Raw genomic sequence first — 19,575 nt, 5'->3', positions numbered from 1 at the left:
ACCCACCCTCCCGCCTTGGCAGTGATTTCCCCCCAGCCTCTCTATTCTGTCTCCACACAGAGAAAAGAGGCAGGTCTGTTCTTTGGAGGGACAGCTCCAAAGCTGCCTTCCCACGTCTTCCTTACACGCTCATCTTTTCCTGGGGTGTTTACTTTAAAAAAATAATGGGGAGGGCACTCCTCTTGGTTCTTCTGTCCACTGAGGTCCGGTTTCCCAGCTCCTGCCTACTTCCAGAAGATGGTCAGTTACGGCTGGTGAGGGAGGGGGAAGAGGGGCATCCGCCGGGCTTCAGAACTGAACCCTAATGGGCCCAACTGAGTGAGGCAAGGAGCCTCTCGCATCCCGCGTCCACAACAGCCGAACCTTTCTTTACTCAACCTTTCCCCAGGGGATGTCGCTTTTCTTTTTGCTAGTAGCCATGCGAGGAAAGAGCTGTGCAGGGTAGTCCTCTGTGAGTGAGGACTCTTCCCAATGGGAAAAAATATTGATGGAGAAGATACTGCCAGGAAACTTTTTTTCGTTTATTTTTCTTTAAAGTTTCTTTGATTTAAAACCCTCCCTTCCAGTGGTCTTTTTCAGCCAATATCTTTTCTCAAGTTCAAGAAGTGATGAAAGGAAGAAAATTTTCAGGATGGTCTTCTGATGCTTCTGAAGTCTCTTTCAGACTCAACTGACAGAGGTGAAGGATCACTTCCACGAAAATACTTTCGAAAGACTTTAAAAATTGTTTCAGTATCCTTTTGAAAAAAGTACCTAGGAAGATGAAGGAAAAACTGAGCTTACCGAGCCAACAAGGAGTCGAACCTAGAACCTTCTGATCGGTCGTCGGACGTGTTAACCATTGCACCATTGGCCCCTGCTGAATAAGTGTTCTCATGTTCATATTTTCATTACCATCCACAGTTTATGCCAGCTGAAAGAATGATTGCTTTTTTTTTTTTAATTGAGTAAGAGGTTAAAACCAGAGACTGTATGGACTTTGGGAAAGCATGATTTCTTTTGTGCTTTGGTTGCATAACATAGATTTACGTAAAATGTTTTCTTTGGAAACAATGGTTAATCTTCACTTATTCTCTGACTACGCAGTTGAGAACTTGTTTGGTGCTTACTATGCAGCTGCTCTCGTTGCTTGAACAAATCTCTATGAACTCAGTTATCTATTCACTTTTCCTCACTCTATTTCACATCCTTTCTTACCCAGCTTATATTACTGCCTGGTTTTGAGCTCTTCATTCCCTTTTTTTTTCTCAGAATATTCATCTGCCCTCAAAATGCAATAAGGAGACAAGAATTCAACAGAAATATACATTTTAAGAATCTCATTGGAAAAATAAGCTTAGAAAACAGAATAGAATTGGCTTAAAAATGTACTTAGCTGTTCAAAGTAGGCAAAATAGCTGAAAATGCAAAAGTGCTTTAAGAGTGGTTTAGTACGTTAAGGAGACCAAGTTTTTGAAATTCAAGGCAAAGTCAGAAGTTAAAACGTAATATATCCTCTCTGTGCCTCAATTTCCTCGTTTGTATAAAACGCTTGTCTTAAAGAGCGCGTAGCAAATATGATGGAATATTATCTTAAATTTTTATGGCTCTCACCAGCAGCCGCTGATTATCAGGACAGACACTGAAGATTGCTGCCCGGGAATGCTTTAAAGAAGCATTCTTTATAATCGGCTCTCTACAATCACAAAGAGAAACGATTTCCCCAAATTCCAACGTCTCCTCTGTACAGTTTGCTGCTGTAAACTCTCTTAACAGATTTAACAACTTCATTTCATCGCAGCCCGTATTTATGAGCGCGCTCTAAACCCGGTGAGGACAGCGGGGAGGCTGGGCTCAGGAGGCTCACAGAGCAATGAAATGTACTGAAATCTGGCTGCCGCCCACGCTCTTTGAAAATTTGTGTTCTAAATCGGAACTGCAGCCTGAGTGATTTCTGTGAGGCGAGTTGGCACAGCAGTAAATTTTGTGGAAGCCACATCGAAAACGCTGTGAGCAGGATTTGAACCTGCGCGGGGAATCCCCCATTGGATTTCGAGTCCAACGCCTTAACCACTCGGCCATCACAGCTGATCAGCAATGCCTTTCTTCATCAGACTAAAGACAAGTATGTATTGTTTCCATGCAAACTGGAAGAAGAGATAAGATCACGGACTTCTAAGTGTCCCCTAGAAAAACTTCTCCAACTCCAGGCTTGCTTATTTCACTCAGTGGCGATTTCGACTTTTCAGATATTTAGGCCAAAAAAAAAAAAAGTTGGCAACATTTTTTAATACTTCAATTTTTCTTTCATTCCATGGATGTGGGGGAATTGTCTTGTTCTACCTATAAAATCTGAAAAACTTCTCACCACCCCAACTGCTACAGCCCTGCTCCAAGAAACCTTCATCTCTAACGTGGAATGTTACACAAATCTCTTAATAGGTTTCCCTTCTTCCACCTTTTTCATCCCTACAAAACATTCTATGAAAAACAGTCTGAGAGATCTTTGTGAACCTAAAACACTTTATGGCACAGCTTTGCTCAAAACTGAACCAGCAACTCCTCATTTCATCAGAGTAAATGCCAAAGTCCTCACTGGGCCTACTGGATTGTCCGTGATCTCATTTCTCTTGTACTCCTTCTTGCTTACTCTGCTGCCATTAATACTGACCCTCTTGTTTTACATTGTATGTATCAGGCACATTGCTATTTCAGGGCCTTTGCACTGACTGTTCCCCCTGCTGGTAATACTCTTGCTTTGATATATGTATGACTCAGCCCCTTATCTACTTCAGGTCTTTTCTCAAATATCACCTTATCAGTGAAACACGGCCATAAGTATAAACTCCCCTCATTCCAATGCTTCTCCTCCCCTCATTCCAATGCTTCTCCTCCCCTTATTTCAATGCTTCTCCTCCCCGTTCTTTATTTTTTTTCCATATCACTTATGATCATTTGACACACTTTAAAACTAGCTTGTTTATTTTGTGTATTTTCTGTCTCCTCTATGAGAGTGCAAACTCCAATGAGGGCAGAGATTTTTGTCTGTTTACTGCTAGACTCCCAGTACCTAGAGGAATGTCTGGTACATTTATTGAATGGATGACATTCAATAAATATTTGCTGAAAATGAATGAAATGGGTTTTAATATCCCATTTTGCAGATGAGGAAGTGAAATGCAGAGAGGTTATTAAGTTTCCCAGGATCACAACATAATAAAACCAAGACAGAAACCCAGCATTCAGACTTCCTTCCTAAAGATCTTTCTGCTCTTCCAGAAATACCTTAAGGGTTAGGGATGAAGTTGAGGGGAGAGGATAGGGAAGCAGTGTTGGCTGACTTGGAGAAAGAGGAAGAACTACAGAGGTTGGGATGGTTCAAAACAAACAGCTTCCTCCACAAGAACCATGTATTTGACTAGAACTTTTCTGGTGCTCACATTCAAAGGCAGCAGTCTATATAGTGTGTCTTAGGGAACACTGCCTCAACATCAGGACCATTGTTCATACCCATTCGCTTAAATGAAAAAATTCAAGTCTCCTTTGGTTCTGAAATATTCATTTCCCTATTTCCTCCAGGGGAGCAATACCAATAGCAAGCATAATGTTTGTGACAGTTATCTCTGGTTACCCTCCATATCCTCTGAGACTCTTCATATCTGGCTTTCTCTGCCTTCTCCCTAATCTGGTAAAATCACTTTCATATGCTATGCTCAGTATCACCATCTTAATATCCATGTCTTTCTGTAGGCCCACCGTTCTTCTAGAAAACTGCAATAATGTGTAACACTTTAGCCCCAGTCACCCATGGATGCAAATACTGGCTCCAAATTTTACAACCTGGTGATCTTGAGCACTCCTCCGTGTCTGCATCTATAAAACAAGTAAATGATAATAACGGCACCTACCCCCTTATGCTTGCTTGTTAGTTTATATATGAAAAATCAATAACTACTTGATTTAATAGCTGGTAACAAATGGTAGCTATTACTACTGTTCTAGCTCGTTCTTTCCCATTTTTAGTTTCAACAACATAACATGGGGAGGGAATCAGAATATGCCACCCCAAAATATACCACTTTGGCATAAGGATGGTTTTGAAGGCAACGGAGAAAAAGCAAACACAGGAAGGACTCTCAGCCCTCTTCCTCTCTGCCTAAAAGCAGGGCGTTAATTTCCCTTTGTGAAGATGTTCCCCTCCCCATCTCCTGTACCAGAAGGAGGAGAACAACCCTTATCACCAGAGATGGAAAGTCAACACCAAGATGACTGCTCAACCAACCTTACTAAAATAACCCTTATCTTCTATTAGTTGCCCTATGTATTTACCTTCCCAGATTACTGCCTTTGGAAGCCCAAATCCCTCTTTTCTCTGTCTCTACTTCTCTATAATTTATTGCCCTTTGTTAAAACAGTATAAAATCTTTTGAGTCTAACTGCTTCTTTGGGTTTTCACTTCTATTCTGTGAAGTCTCTGTGCATGTAAAATTAAAATAAAAATATTAACATCAATAAAATTTGTAAACGTTTTCTTTTAGTAATCTGTCCTTCGTCAGTTTAATTCATAGGTCCCAGCTACAGATGTAAGAGGGTAGGGAAAAAGTTTTTCCTCCCTTACACATGGCAGGTGCAAAGATCAGAGCTTTGCGACTTTGAAGAAAATACACCCACTTCCAATAGGATATTAAGGAATGAACAGGTAATGTGGAGCCAGGCGTACTCATGTTTGAGTCATAACACACACACTAGATCCACACTTAGGCCAGATAGGCGATCACTGCAAGACTCAGTATCTCAAATTACTAAGATACTGAGTCTTGCAGTGAAATTAGGAAAAGAATACCTTCCTCAGAGAATCATGGTAAGGGTTCAATCTTAACACCAGTATCTACTGAGTGTCTATTTTGTATCAGGTATATGAAAGGCAGCGTGGATTCATTGATGAGCAAAACTAGACACTGCTCTTACCCTCATGCAATTTACTACATTCCAGTGAGAGAAACAGACATTAAGAAAGTTATCACACTGTTAAATGTAAAATGTGCTGGGAAAGAGAATACATGATACTATAAGTAATACAGGACGTTCACTTAGGGATTTTAAGGAAGTCTTCCCTGAGAAAGTAATAATCCAGCTGAGATCTAAGCACGAGCAAGAGATAACTAAGCAATGAGGCAAGCACAAAGTTCTTCAATTAGAGGGGACATCACATGCAGAGAGACTGATTACCTGAAGACCCATGAGTATGGAATACAGACTGCAAGAGACAGTGAGCTGTGACGTGAGGGTGGAGAAGTACTTAAGAGTTGGTATTTGGAGCAGTTATACGGAATGTGTCGTATAATATGACATCTACAACGTGTAGTGTGGTTCAGACTCTTAAAATGCTTGTTTCTGCCTCCTCTTGCCTTTATCTAGACAAAATATCCAGAATATGAGATCTGGTGTGACTTAACCTCTAAGGAAACACCAGTTAAATTCCCCCAATAAGTTTGAAAAAATTCACCTCAAGGATCGTGAGAACCCTCCTAGAAGCTGGTAGGGGCAAATTCGGAGCCCCTGCTTCCCATTCGGAGATCTCAATCTCTGTCGCCCCCGTGTGGTCCCTTCGTGCAGGCACGGATGTTAACTGAGTTGAACGCTTGCAAGACAGAATAATTTCCCAGAAGGTGGGTCTGGAAAGCGGGAAGAACCCTCCTTCCTGTGTTATGTCCATTCCAAAAGAAAAACTGTCCTCCTTAATGGTTTTTAGCAAAATATATCATAAAATATACACAAACAAGTCACCAAACTTCTCAACCCTTTCTTATTTCCGGGAAATCCCTCAAACTGCCCGAATACCTAACTGATTTCAGAAATGGTCAGGATCCTTCCTTTCATCCGGGAAGGTCTCCGCCTGAGCTGGATGCCAGATGCTGAGTTTTAGGAAAACGTTGCGTTGATTCCGCTGAAGAAAAGGAATCAATGACAAGCGAGGGCCCCGAGTCCGCCCTGAGCCTGGGGGTGGCGTGGGGGGAGGGGGCGGATCCGGCATTTCCCCCTGCGGGGGGACACCCACTGGAGTTGAATAGCCTAACATCAAGCCCCGCCGAGAAGCAGACCCAGAGGATCTTACTGGGGTGGTGGGAACGGAGGGGAAGGGGCGGTCCCGAAAATGCAGGGAAGAGTCGCCTTTCTCCAGTACAGATACCCAGGGGGTTCTTGAGGGCAGGGGTCTTCTCTTACTCAACCCCCCATCCCTACTCCTCCCCACAACTCTTCTTCCCCATCTACGCCTGATGAGTTTTGGAACTACTGGATGGTACCAATAGGAATAAGCATAACTGGACAGTTGTGCGGTCGCTGCTCAGTTTCAAAGTGGAGCGCTTTTCTTCCTCTGAAGTTCAGGAGAAAGTCACTTTGCAGAAAACCCACACGTCCAAGGGAGCCAGTGTCTCCTGCGCAGCGCAGGCGGGGTCTTGTGCAGCGGGTGTCTCCTCGGGTTGACACCATTCGGGCCTCTCGGCCCTTCCAGCGGGAGGACGCCGAGTGCAGGAGGAGAAAGAGCGGCCCGCGACCTGCGCGGGAGGGGCGGCGGGGAGACCCGGGCTTCAGCGCAGGTGGCGTCGGGACGCCTTTTCATTTTAAACCCCTGGACCTCAAAAGAAGCGCAAATGTCTGTGTATGTTTTGAAGTCCGGCACCACAAAAAGGAAGCACGGGTTTCGTGCCGAAATGGGGATCAGTTCAGAAGTAACAGTAGAAACCAGACCTGTTTCCGCCCGGTTTTGAACTGGAGACCTACCGCATAGTTAGGCGAACGTGATAACCGCTACACTACGGAAAGTGGACACACGTAACGAACATGTGAAGGTATCCCCTTGATGCCCTAGGTCTCTGAAATTTTTCCTTTTTTTTTTGAAATTAATATTATACATGAATAGAAATGCGTTTACCAAATATATCTACCACAATGTTCAGAAGAAACCTGTTCGAACAGCCAAAAAACTGGCATGCCCCTGAAGGCTTCCCAGAGAAAATGACACCAAATCTAAGACTTCATAGATGAAAAGAAGTATGATGGTTGTAGAGAGGTAGAAAGGGAATTTTGTTACTGGGAACTGAATGAAGTGGGAATAGTTCGTGGAGTGGAGCGGGGGTGGGAATCCAAGAATTTGAAGCAAGGCATGGAAAGAAATGAGACTTAAATGGAAATATATGAGCCAGATCAGAGGGAAGAGGGATGTGCCTTCCAAAGAGGGGAAGGTAGATTTCAATCTGAATATGTTGAGAGATTGGAGACTAACCTATAATTCTTGGAGTATAGACGTTATCATTGAGGGTTTTTTTTTTAAATCAAAGCGTAGTTTACATACATTAAAATGCTCTAATCTTAAGGGTACTTATAGCTCAATGGGAAAAAAAATGTGACAACAACTCATTGATTCAATAAGTTCAGCAAATAACAACCAGGAGAAACATAAAGAAAACTATAGCCAAATTATGTTGAAATTCTTGAAAAACAAAGATAAAAACATCTTAAAAGAAGCTGGAGAGAAACGATACTACATGTTAGGTTAAACAAAGATTAAATGGAATAACAAATATTAATTCAAAGAAAGGTAGAAAAGGAGAAACAGAGAACAAGTAGGACAAATGGAAAAAAATTATGATGACCAACTTAAACCCAAATATAAATAATTGCATTTAATGTAAATGCAATAAACAATTAAAAGGCAGAAATTGGCAGGCTAAATAGTAAAATAAAACAAAGAAAAACAGGAGTCCTCTGTGTCCTGCTTACAAGACATACACTTGAAAAATAAGACAAAAGATTGAAAGTAAAGTGACGGGGAAAGATAAACTATGAAAACATCAACCATTAGAAAGCTGGTGTGGGTATACAATATGAGACAGAGTAGACATCAAAGTAAAAAGTCATACTAAAGATAAAGAGGAACATTTCATAATGATAAAATGATCAATTCAGCAAGAAGACATATCAATTCTTATATGAAGCAAAACTGAGAAAACTAAAACAAGAAATACAATAAGCACAGTCATTGTTGGTGATTTTAAAGACCACTTGAGCAGCTGATGAGAAACTGACAGAAAAGGGGAAATAAGTAGGGATAGAGAAGATGAACCATAGCTAGTAACCAATCAACTTGACCTAACAGACATTCAGACTACACCCAACTACTGCAGAATTCACATTATTCTCAAGTGCATATTAAAAATTCACCAAAACAAACAAATGCCTTCAAACAAGTCTCAATAAATTTTAAAGGAATAAAACAATTTTTAAATGTTTTCTGACAATAACAGAATTAAACTAGAAGTCAATAACAAAAAGATAATTAGAAAATTCTAATACTGGGAAACAAGCATTACACTTCTAAATGAAGTATAAGTACAATGGAAACTAGAAAATACTTTGAACTGAAAGAATGAAAATACAACATGCAACTAAGCAGTGCTTAGAGGGAGATATATAGGTTTAAATGCATATATTAGAAAAAGAAGAAAGGTTTGATTGGGAAATTTTAAGGAGGAAGTTATGTTTTGTATTTTAAGCCAGAGATTTTTCTCTGCTGTGTTGAGAATGGCTTTAGATGGCCAGTCTTGGAGACAGGGAGAACAGGAAGAGGCTGTTGTAGATTGTGGTGAAGAAGAGATATTGAAGATCCAAATAGGAACCAACAGATGAACAGAAGGGAAGGACATCTCACATGTGCTGAAGGTAAAATCAGGAAGACTTTGAGATAATTTGATTGGTCGGGTAAGGCAGTGGGAGGAGTCAAGTTTTACCACAGATTTCCAGTGGGATTGATGATCAGATGAGCTCATGGTGTACTGTGCAAGTGGTACTCGTGAAATGCAGGTGGCAATGGAAATATGAGTTTGATATTAGGGAGACACCTCTTTCAGACATGGATATTTTGAAAGATCAGCTCTAGGCAGGCAGCCAAGGAAGGGTCAGCTCCAGAGACTCCACAACAGAGACAAGATGTAAATGTCAGCCCTGGAGAGTGCCGAGTGTTTTCAATTTTTCCATGTGTGATCGTGGTTTAGGTGGCTCAGAGAACTTTAAACTTAACAATCTGTGGATGTGCAAGACTCCTAAGTTTGGTGTGCTGCTTATGTGGAATTGTAGACGCAGAGAAGAAAGTATGGTAACAGGAAACAAGGACAGTTGAATCCAGAAGATCTCAGTTAAGTCTGCAGAGTAACAATGTTTGGAAGTAGTTTTCCATAGTGTAGTCGTTATCATATTCACTTCACACACCTAAGTGTGTGGGCACCAAGTGGAAACACTTCTTAATCATTTCTCTCCCCCCAACATTTTCCATCATCACTGTGCCTTACCTTCCACCTTTTTAAGGGACTTTCCATTTGAATCGGTTCACCAAACTTTATCCAGTGCCCAACACGAGAAATGAATAGCTGGCCATGAAGAAGAAAGAACCACACAGCTGGCCTAAGACAGCGTCAGGCCTACACTGAGAGCACAAAAGAGGAGCTGTCCGTTTGAGGATCCCAAGCCAGGACACATTTAATGGGGGAGGAAGTTTGAACGAAGAATTGTTTAGGTCAAGAATGAAATAGCATTTCAGTTAGAGAGAAGTCCCTTTAACAAAGACACAATTGTGAATGTCCATGATTTGTTTAAAGCCGTTTTATAGAATAACGATAGTTTTATCATTTAGTACTATTAAGTAGTCAACATTTCTGGAGGTACAGAATATTACTGATTAGATTCAATTCCATTTTAAGGGGTTCTTTAAAATGTCAGTCTTCTGACACATTTGCATACCTGATGCTCAACAAAGGTGTAATTCATCTGTTGGCCCATGACAGTGAGAAGCAAGAAGGTACTTAGGGTGCAATCATTGCTTGTAGAATTCTATGCACATTTCTAAGTATGGGGGAGTGGGCATTTGTAGAGTCTGACAAATTATTTTAAGATATATCTTAGAATACCAAAAGAAACTGCAGATAAAACAGAAACACATTTGTTTTTAGGATTTGATGTGTTTTTCAGAACTTTTATGTAAAAATCTGTCTAGAAAAGAGGCTAAGACTTCAGACCTCAAAACGCTTTTTTCATCTGTGTCGAAACTCTTGTTAGATGCTTTATATGTTTTGTCACTAACCATTTTTCTCTTAAGATGGCATCATATTCTCTTTTCAAAAATTTCAGTGATGTCCAAGAGTCCAGAATCACTTAAAAAGTAGAAACAAACAAACAAAAAAAAGTAGAAACAGCTATTACAGTACTCAATTTAAAGTTTAAATTAGGGGGTTTTAGCTCTTTAATTTTTTCCCCTTACCTTCCTCTATTCTTCCTTTAGAATAGAGGTAAGAGCAAAAATGCAAGGGAAAATTGCAGGTTTACTAGGAGAAAGGGTGAGTAGCAAGAATGATTCAATGCTAGAGGATTTAAACTCACCCCCATTGACCATGGGTCTCTGTCTTCAGTGCACTATCCATTGTCCCTCAAAGGTACTTGATAAATACTTCTACTTATGACCTTGAAATTAGAAAAGCCATTAGCCATTTAATGGTTCATTGTAAAAAAAAAATTGAGTGCCAACTCTATTCCAAGTGTGTCTGAGGTTGAAAACATAATTAAACCTCTCAGTAATCAGGCAAATCCAAAGGATATCTGAAAGGGCATGTATTTAAAGCTGTTGAATCTCCATCACTTGATTCAAACAGTTGGATAAAGAGGCAAACCTCTGCTAGGCTGGGCTAGCTATCCACTGCTAATATCATGATTTGGACAAATATTCAGAGTCCTTAAATTACTCTTGGTATGTGTATTGGGCATGCTTCTTCAGTTATTATTCGACCTTCTACCTCTGTCCTCTTCTACAAGGACCCAGTTTTTCCCAAGCAAAGCTTAAGTCCTGAGTATTGGAAGATTCATCGGATGTCAATTCAAGTTGGAATCACCCAGAGAAAAATACTTTTTTACCACGTTAAATCACTCAACAGGGTAGAAGTAGGCCCCGCTGGGATTCGAACCCAGGATTTCCTGTTTACTAGACAGGCGCTTTAACCAACTAAGCCACGGAGCCTCACTTGCTAGGGCATTTGGTTACATATCATTTGAACACAATTTTACACACCTCTGCTCTAATGAGTCTAGTAACTGGTTTACCAGGTGATTAAAAAATATATATATATTAAAAAAAGACACCTTGTCTCAGTCAAAACCAAGGAAAAAATGTTCTTTTGGAAGAATAAATACAGGGACTAGATTAAGATGACTATCTCCTCCTGGGAAATTGTTCCAGCGTGGACACCACTAAATTCACTAGATTTTAAACTCTGGCAGCAGGGGTCAAAGCCTTTTTCCCAAGAGAAAAAATGAAATGGCTTTCTACTAACCAGCATTTTGTTCAAACCACACCTGCTCTCTTCTCTGTTAGTGTGTTGAGGCGTTACTGGTCAAAGATTAGCACATGTCTGACACATGGTTGCTGGAAGAACTGTGTTTGTTGCACCTGTCAAATCATCCTCGGGATGGCAGCACTGATCTCTCCACTTCAGGAATGTTGGCTTCTGATGGCTTACTACTGGGTTGGTCTCGTGCACTGTCCTCAAGGGAGAAGAGGCACCTTGCTCAAAGTTATACCTGCCCCTGGGTGCAGCTCAAATCCAGCCTCAGTTCAGAACATTACTGAAGGGCCATTTCAGGTTCAGATATCCCAATGAGATCAGCTGAGGCTGCTGTTACAACAGCAAGTTCAACTTCTGCCTCCTCCCAATCCTACTTCCCTCACCCTCTCACTGCTGTTGATTCTAAGAGTGTTCCCAGTAAAACTCCTGCACACAAATCACCATCTCAATGTCTATTTTCCAGGGAACTGACCTATGACCAAAAGCAAGTGACTGTGGCCTACTATCAAAGTAAGTCTGAATGTGGCCAGATTTTCAAAAATCACTTAACCATACCAAGTACCCTAGTAAAACAGGAATGATAGATAGTACTAATAATATTCTGCTCTACAAACTTTCAAAATTTTCACCACGGAACAAAACAAATGAAGACACCTGCAAGTTGATTTGGAAGATGTACAAATTTAGTGAAAGGTGCTAAAGAACCAGAAGAATCATTTACATTTATGATATTAAAAGCAAAGGATTGAAATGGAAAGTTAGAAAATAAATGGCAAATTTAGCCAGTCAAAGGATATGATTCTCGTTTCTAGGGGGAAAAAAACCCGTGAATACCAAATACTAAACACTTTATATAGTAGCAGTGCATATCCGAAAGGAAACTATGTAATATATATAGATATATATGCACACATGTACTTATAAATGGCGGGAGAGAGCATAAAGAAGGCTTTTTACAATGTACACAGGTCAATTAACTTCTGAAAAATACTACTACCCCTAACTTAACAGAAACAGTCGTGGTGGGAAGGAGGGAAGAAGTAGAACCCAGCAAAGAGAGCAGAGGGTGACTCAGGAATTAGCTGCTCTACTGGCCCCTCCCTGGGTTGACACCTGCCCGCAAGTGGATCAGGGTGTACTTCGGCCTGGAAAGGGTGCATTTCTCAGTTATGCCTCTCGAAGGAGGTTTCCCGCCTCTTTCCACTGAGTTGCCCAACTGGGGCCTCCGCTTCTCCTTCCCTTTCAGATCCCAACGTTCCTCTCAGGTCCAGATAACTGACCTGACCCCTGACACGTCCTGGCTTCGACATCCGTTGTCTTTGGTTCTACCCAAGGACATGGCCGGTCAGATGCTCTTGAGAAGCCATCCGCAAGGTTCTTTCCCTCCCGCGGACCCCAGCCACTCAAGTGTTCGATGACCAGCACTGCAGCACAAAGGCCGTGACTCCCCCGCGCGGAGAGGGAGGGCCGAAAGCACAGCTGAGGACTCAGGGTCGCGGTGACCGCGGAAGGACCCCGGGGCCAGGCGGCCACAGGGTGCAGGTTCCCGGGTCCCGAGGCTTCCAAGAGGAGCTGACCTGCCTGAAATGGTCTCCAGGAGCAGAGAGGAATCTGGATCCCGCGCGCAGGAGCCGAGTCCTTCGAGGTCTGTGGCGGCTCGATGGTCAGTTCCGTGATCCACACGTCGCGGTCTCAGGAAGCCCTGACTGGGGACGTTGGCCTGAGTCTTCTCGGGCCAGAATCCGATGTTTGAGAAAGATTAAGTTTTCCCGGAAGAAGGACACTTCCTTGAGACAAAATAAGAAGCTTTTTCTTCCCTCCTCATCCATTTCCCCGGCCAAATAAGCAACCCTCTCTTCCCAATGTAAACTGCAAGACAATGCTGTTTAAGTATCATTGGTAATGTGAAGAAAACTAGCGTTGTCCCGGCCGGTTAGCTCAGATGGTCAGAGCGTGGTGCTAATAACGCCAAGGTCGTGGGTTCGATCCCCACACGGGCCAAGCTGGTTTGACATTTTCTGTCCCCCAAAAGAGTAAACCTACCCTAGAATGCTAGAGTTCTGTACCTGGCGTCCGAACTGCAAAGAGGAAGAGTCTCTGAACGCAGTAGGACTATCACATTTCCTTCTAACTTCCTTGCTAGGGAGTTCTAGAACCTTGCTTGGGTGGAGTAAACAGACCCCCCCCCCCCCGCCCGCCCCCCATAAGGCCTGGTACCTTTTCTAGGCTCCAGGCACTTCTCCAACTCACAAAGCTCAACAGTAGCGGAAACCTGCAGGTGAAAGGTACAACAGAGGGCCATTCTTTATTTCATTTTGTTTTGTTTTCCTGTAAGGAAACTATTTCTTGGAGAAAAAACTGGGTTATTTGATTGCTTCCTCCGAAAACAAATTGTAAAACCACCCATTCTTCATATTGCTCCCTCTGGGTCATTCTGTACTCCCCAGTTCCGTCTAAAGAAAACAAGATTTAAAAATAGAAAGAAAAATTGTCCAAAACTTAAGTAGAAAAAATGACAAAAGATCTTTGTTTTATACACTCTGCACATTTATACCAACATGAAAGGTATACATAACTTTAAACATTTTAAATTTTGTTTTTCTTGCATAAATAAGACAATCACATGTTTAAAAAAGGAGAAACTAAAAATAGATACATTGGAAAGTTTCGCTTCCATTCTTATCCTTCACCAGCCCTGTTTTCTCCATCACCTCGCATAGGTAAAGTCTGTCCTTAATTTTTCATTTATCCTTATTGGTTTTCTTTATGCATATACAAGTAAACATGTATATTGATTGTTATTTTTTCTTGTTTATCCACACGAAAGATAGCATAATTATTTATTCACTGTTTTGCATTTGCATTTTTCTCTTAGTATATATTGGATGTCCCAAATTGCACTTTCAACTTTGTACACTGTCAAATCAGAGTTTATTTTAAAATAAGTTGGTCCTGCCAGCCAGAAGTTGACTGACTCTGCAAACTTCTTAACCATTGTACAAAGTGTAGGCTTTTCCAACCCAAGGAAGGAAATGATGGAGATGATATCCATAATTTTCTCTTATAATGTGAAATAAAGCACTTTCTTAAGCCATATAATGTTCAAAGAGGTTTGAATATGGGCTCCCAAGCTGCTCAATAATCAAATAAAATTAGGTATAATTTCAACAAATATTTATTGATCTCTCTCACTTTTCAGTATGGCAATTATTGTCCTTCATGAAAAGATATGAAGGAAATATAGCTAATCGACAAATTAGAGTACCAAAAATGTGTGCGCATGAATATGATCTCTTTTAAAAAAAATACACTGCAACTAACTCTCAAATGATTCGGGGGGAAAAAATGAGTACATATGAAGAGAGAACAAAAAACCAAACAAATGTAGAAAATGTGTTAACAATTGCTGAAAATGGATATAGAGTATATAGGAATTCTTTGTATTATTTTTGCACTTCTTCTGTAAGTCTGACATTTTATATATATATATATATATAGAACCTTAAAAGTGTAAACTCATCCAGAATGTGTACACACATATATTAAAGGACATTCAACAAATGTGCTGACTAATAATTCCCTCCAGATGGTGGAATTTATGGACCATATTTATTTTCTTCTTTTTGTTTAGCCACACCTTCTAAATTTTCTACAATGAACCTTTATAAATAATTGTATAATATAAAAAGAAAAAAAACTTCAGAGTAAAACAAAGAGGGAGAAAAAAAATCAATCAATCTCTAGGGTGTTTGCTCTCGATGTACCTCCTTTCCTTGTTGGGGAACCAAGAAGAGGAAGTGAATTACTAAATAATAGAGTAAAAATTCCTAGAAAGAATTACCCTGCCATAATAATGCAGTGCACATGGCTGATGCTCAGAGTTCCTTATCTGGGATAGGAGTTTTCAGGTCTATGTTACATATTCAATATTAGTGGTGAGATTAATATTAATTGAAAATTGAAGCAATTAATACCCTGGGGTATAAATCAAGATGCTATGAATTTGGTTATTTGAATAGGAGGGTCCTCAGAATATAGTAATCCAGCAACAAAATGATGAACATGATTTTAAGAAGCAGTTTAGTGACTTAGTTAAAAGGAAGTTCTCTAGAGCTAAATGATGAGAATGCTGATTCTAAATTCTGTCCTTGGTTATTTGTAAAATGAGCATGGTTATAATACCCACCTCATAAGTTAGTTGTTATGTTTAAATATGTTAATTCATTTAAAACACATAAATAGTGTGTTTTATTTAGACATATGGTACATATGTCTAAATAGTAAATGTTGAAAAACCAGAACTGCAGTATAGCATAGCAATTCTGGGATCAACCTTAAAAAGCAGGTCTATTTTATTCTCACAACACTACATTCATTCCCAAATTCAATGTATATTCTTTTCCACCTGTCCTAAGAATCAGCTGACTTTTCTCACCTCAGATCTAGTTCCTCTTTTGTTCATGCAAAGTTTTGTTCATTACTATTTCCTGGGTTCATTTTAGAGCTTTTTCACGATGAGTTTTTTCCTAGCTCAGCCTCATTATCAAAGTCATATGCCTTTTGTTTATCACAAGCATTACATTTCCATTATTTCCTTGTGGAAGGAAGCTTTTAATTTTTGCTCAGGGATGGATGGATGGATTGCTTTAAATTAGTTGTTCTTTTAAAATACTGCTCTTATTCCTTCCAACCACGCATTCTTCTCATTCCCAAAGACTCTGCAGGTTGGAAGACTCTTTTCCCATCTCTTATCCTTTACTGTGGTCTCAAAGATGCAAATACATCAAAGTCCTTACAATTGAATGTTTCAATTTGCCATTTTCATTACAAGTGGTTTTTGTACTTGTTACAAAAGAATTTTCATTGGTTCCAAGAAAGGATGTCCTGAAAGACAAGGTTCATTCTTTACCAACACAGAGCTTTCTTCTTTATTTTCTCTTTCAACGAAAAGTGGGCCCAGTGGAGATACGACTGATGAAATTCCTGTTAATGGTAAAGAAATTCCACGAAGTCAACGCTGTTAAAAATATTAATGAAGAGCCCCCATAGGTATGCAGGCCTGTTAGCTCAGTTGGCTAGAGCGTGGTGCTAATAACGCCAAGGTCGTGGGTTTGATCCCCATATGGGCCATGCCTTTGATGCCCCCGTGGCAACCTCTGGCAGTTTTCTTTGCTCATGATTCAAAAGGAAATCATAACTTCTTACAGTCATGAAAGCTTGATTATGACCATTTAGATCCCTTCCCTACCTCTGAACTGATAATAGCCAGCAAGGGAACGCCTTTGCTCACTGGTTTAAACCTAAATTTGTAAATTAATCGCCTATAAAGGCTCAGGACATACATATTTATCATAGACTAATCATGAATTGCCCCTGGAACTTAAAATGGGGGTAGAATCTCCTGAGTTATCCAGTTTATGTGCATGAGTAGTGCATATCTGAACAAAATCAGAATTATATTAAGAAGGAAAAAGGGTGAAATGGATACGAGGTAGCAACTGTGACCAGTAGTATAGACTGGCTTCCTCTACACCTCTGCCACCCCGTTGTAGTGTGCCTTCAATACACTGGGACTGCAGCACTAAAAGCTACATTTCTCAGACCTCCTTGTCACTAGGATTCCCTGTGTCACGTAGCTTTGGCTGAGCAGACGTACTCGTGCGGGACTTTGGAGAAATGAATACTGTGAGATAAAGCCTGGATAGCTCTTCTGGCATATGTCAGTCTAAATAAAGAGGTAAACTGAGGCAAGTTAAAAGGACCAGAAATTGAATTTATTTGGGAATAGCAGAGGAATTGCAATTCAAGAAATGCATCAGGTAGCAAGCCACGGATGGGTCTGTTGAGGGTTTGGGGTGGCTGTATTTACGGGCAAGGAGTGTAAAGGGGGGGAAGTCCAGCCAGATTAGTGGCTATCCATGGATCAGGAGATAAGTCTCTGTCTTCTGTAAATCAGGCATTTAGGGGAAATCAGTCCCTCAGTTCTTATCTTCCATTTTTCTGAGGGTGCATGTGTGAGATTCTCTATTTCATATCCTCTGGTTCAATTTTAGATTGAAATCCTTTCACACGTGCGTGGTTGTTGGGATATTTTAGTTTACCTGCAGCTACTGTCTAGGATTTTGTGGAACCAGAAGTGGCAGCAGTAAGATTTCTACCGAGGCATTTTCATGGCTGGGTGCTTCTGAAAGTGTAGTATCCACACTTGATTCTGGTCTCCAAGAAACTCTGTAAACTCATAAGAAATCCCTTTTAATTTTACTTAATTAGAGTGGATTCTATTTTCTGAAACTGAGAACACTGATTAGCTATCAACATTGTCTGCTGCAGTTGTGGTAAAGATAAATGGTGGGAAATAAAGGCCAAAAAAATCCAGTTAAAAAAGCTGTGGTCCATATTTGAGGTAAAGTAAAACTTAAAAGAGTTTAGGCAATTGATGGAGTATAAGAGAAGGCCTTGACATTGGGAACACTGTGAATGACTTCTGACTTTTTAGCTGGCTTTTGCACAGTGAGGCTTACCCATCATAGATCAGCCTACAGATCCTACTCCTTCATGGAGCTTGATCGTTTTACTCATCTATCTGATTGACAGACACCAGATTTCTCTCTTTTCGTTCCTGTGCTGTCCCACAGCCATGATAATCTTTTCTCTTTACCCATTCCACTGATTATGATCCTTGTTTCTCTTTTTATATCTCTATGCTTGTCCACATTCCTTGATTTTCTTTTTGCCCCACTACTCCATCCTAGTATCATTACCCACCATTACCACTATCTGAGATACCTTCCCATTCCTACCTCTTTCCTACTGTCCTACTCTTTCATTCACATAAACTTCATACTCAGGTATCAGCTTTCCCAAGACAGCTTTCCCAGACCAGGCCTGTTGGAAGTTTGTCGCCAAACCTTTGATGATAACATAATGCTTCAGATGATCCATGTCTATGGAATTGGTAACATATGGACCTTAGATACTTTTATCTAAGAGATATCTAAGAGATATCTTTTATCTAAGAGATATCTTTTAGCTAAGAGAGTTCTCCCTCAAGCCCCTCCTTGTTACTCACCTGTGACCTCAACAGGTTTCCAATCTGTGCACAAAATAGGCAAAGAGTTTGCTTTTATGGAACTTTCATTCTAGTGGGAGAGACAAACAAGTAAACAAATGAAGGATCAAGATAATTCTGAGTAGTGGTAGGTGTATTATACTTATGAGAAAATAAGACAGGGTGGTATGATGGAGAAGACTAGGTGGAAAACTATTTTTGATGGGGTGGCCAGGGAAGGGCATTCTGCAGAGGTCACTTTCAAGCTGATAAGGGAATGTGGAAAAAGTCAGCCATGAATGATTTGAGGCAAAGCACTGGAAGAGAAGGCACAGCAACTCCAAAGGCCCTAAAACCAAGTGACCTTGCAATGCCGTAGGGACAGATGGCCAGTGTGGCTGAAGAAAGCTGGTAAGGGAAAGGATCTAGTACTCTGGCTTTCCTTGCTCATATAAATCTTGGAACAATCTCTAGTTTCAGGTGGTCCAGCTGCAAAGTCTGCTGTTGTGAGGTAGGTTTGCTGATCTGTGGGCTTTGCCATTAGGAAATAGACTGAAGCTGGTGAAGGGTGGAAGAGTATGTTGGCCCCAAATATGCCATTTTGTCATAAGGATTATTTTGAGCTAAAGGCAGTTGAAAAATAGCAGCTATAAGAAGAACACTCTAATTTTCCTTCCTTTTCTTTAAAGTAGGAGATAAAATTTCCATGTGAAAGATGTCTTCCTTATATTCTGAGAAAAGTAACATTCCTATTATTAAGGGTGGAAAGCTTAGGCTGAGGGAAATCTTTACAAATTAACCCTTATCTCCCTAGTCAGTTCACCCAATTAACTATCCTAGCTCAAGCCCCTTTGCCTTGTCATGGTTTCATAATGTTACTACTCTTTTTCTGATTCAGTATATATGCATCAACTCTTAACTGCTTCTTTGGGTCTTCATTTCCTTATGAGGGCTCCCATATCACAAAAACTTAAATACATTTGTATATTTTTCTCCTCTTAATCTGTCTTTTGTTACAGGGGACCTAGCTGAGAATTTCGAAGGGTAGAGGGAAAGATTATTTTCCCTCCCCTACACTGGAGTGAGTGACTTGAGTTTTCTGATGTGTGCATTCTTAAAAGTCCCTGGGAAACAAAATCTCAGGTTTCTTCTACAAATACA

General features: G+C 40.5%; 5 non-coding genes across 5 annotated transcripts; 2 read left to right on the top strand and 3 right to left on the bottom strand.

Annotated features, from left to right (window-relative positions):
• Positions 1-783: 783 nt before the first annotated feature.
• TRNAG-ACC (transfer RNA glycine (anticodon ACC)) lies at positions 784-856 on the bottom strand. Its single transcript has one exon. It is a non-coding gene; the product is annotated as a tRNA-Gly (tRNA).
• A 1,128-nt stretch (positions 857-1,984) lies between these two features.
• TRNAS-CGA (transfer RNA serine (anticodon CGA)) lies at positions 1,985-2,067 on the bottom strand. Its single transcript has one exon. It is a non-coding gene; the product is annotated as a tRNA-Ser (tRNA).
• An 8,900-nt stretch (positions 2,068-10,967) lies between these two features.
• Positions 10,968-11,041, bottom strand: TRNAT-AGU (transfer RNA threonine (anticodon AGU)). The gene has a single exon. It is a non-coding gene; the product is annotated as a tRNA-Thr (tRNA).
• Positions 11,042-13,293: 2,252 nt separating this feature from the next.
• Positions 13,294-13,367, top strand: TRNAI-AAU (transfer RNA isoleucine (anticodon AAU)). Its single transcript has one exon. It is a non-coding gene; the product is annotated as a tRNA-Ile (tRNA).
• A 3,055-nt stretch (positions 13,368-16,422) lies between these two features.
• On the top strand, positions 16,423-16,496 carry TRNAI-AAU (transfer RNA isoleucine (anticodon AAU)). The gene has a single exon. It is a non-coding gene; the product is annotated as a tRNA-Ile (tRNA).
• The last annotated feature ends 3,079 nt before the right edge of the window (positions 16,497-19,575 follow it).

The sequence above is a fragment of the Neophocaena asiaeorientalis genome, unplaced genomic scaffold, assembly GCF_003031525.2.
Source record: "Neophocaena asiaeorientalis asiaeorientalis breed wild unplaced genomic scaffold, Neophocaena_asiaeorientalis_V1.1 scaffold239, whole genome shotgun sequence".
Taxonomy (NCBI): Eukaryota; Metazoa; Chordata; class Mammalia; order Artiodactyla; family Phocoenidae; genus Neophocaena; species Neophocaena asiaeorientalis.
This window is presented reverse-complemented; position numbering and strand designations above follow the sequence as displayed.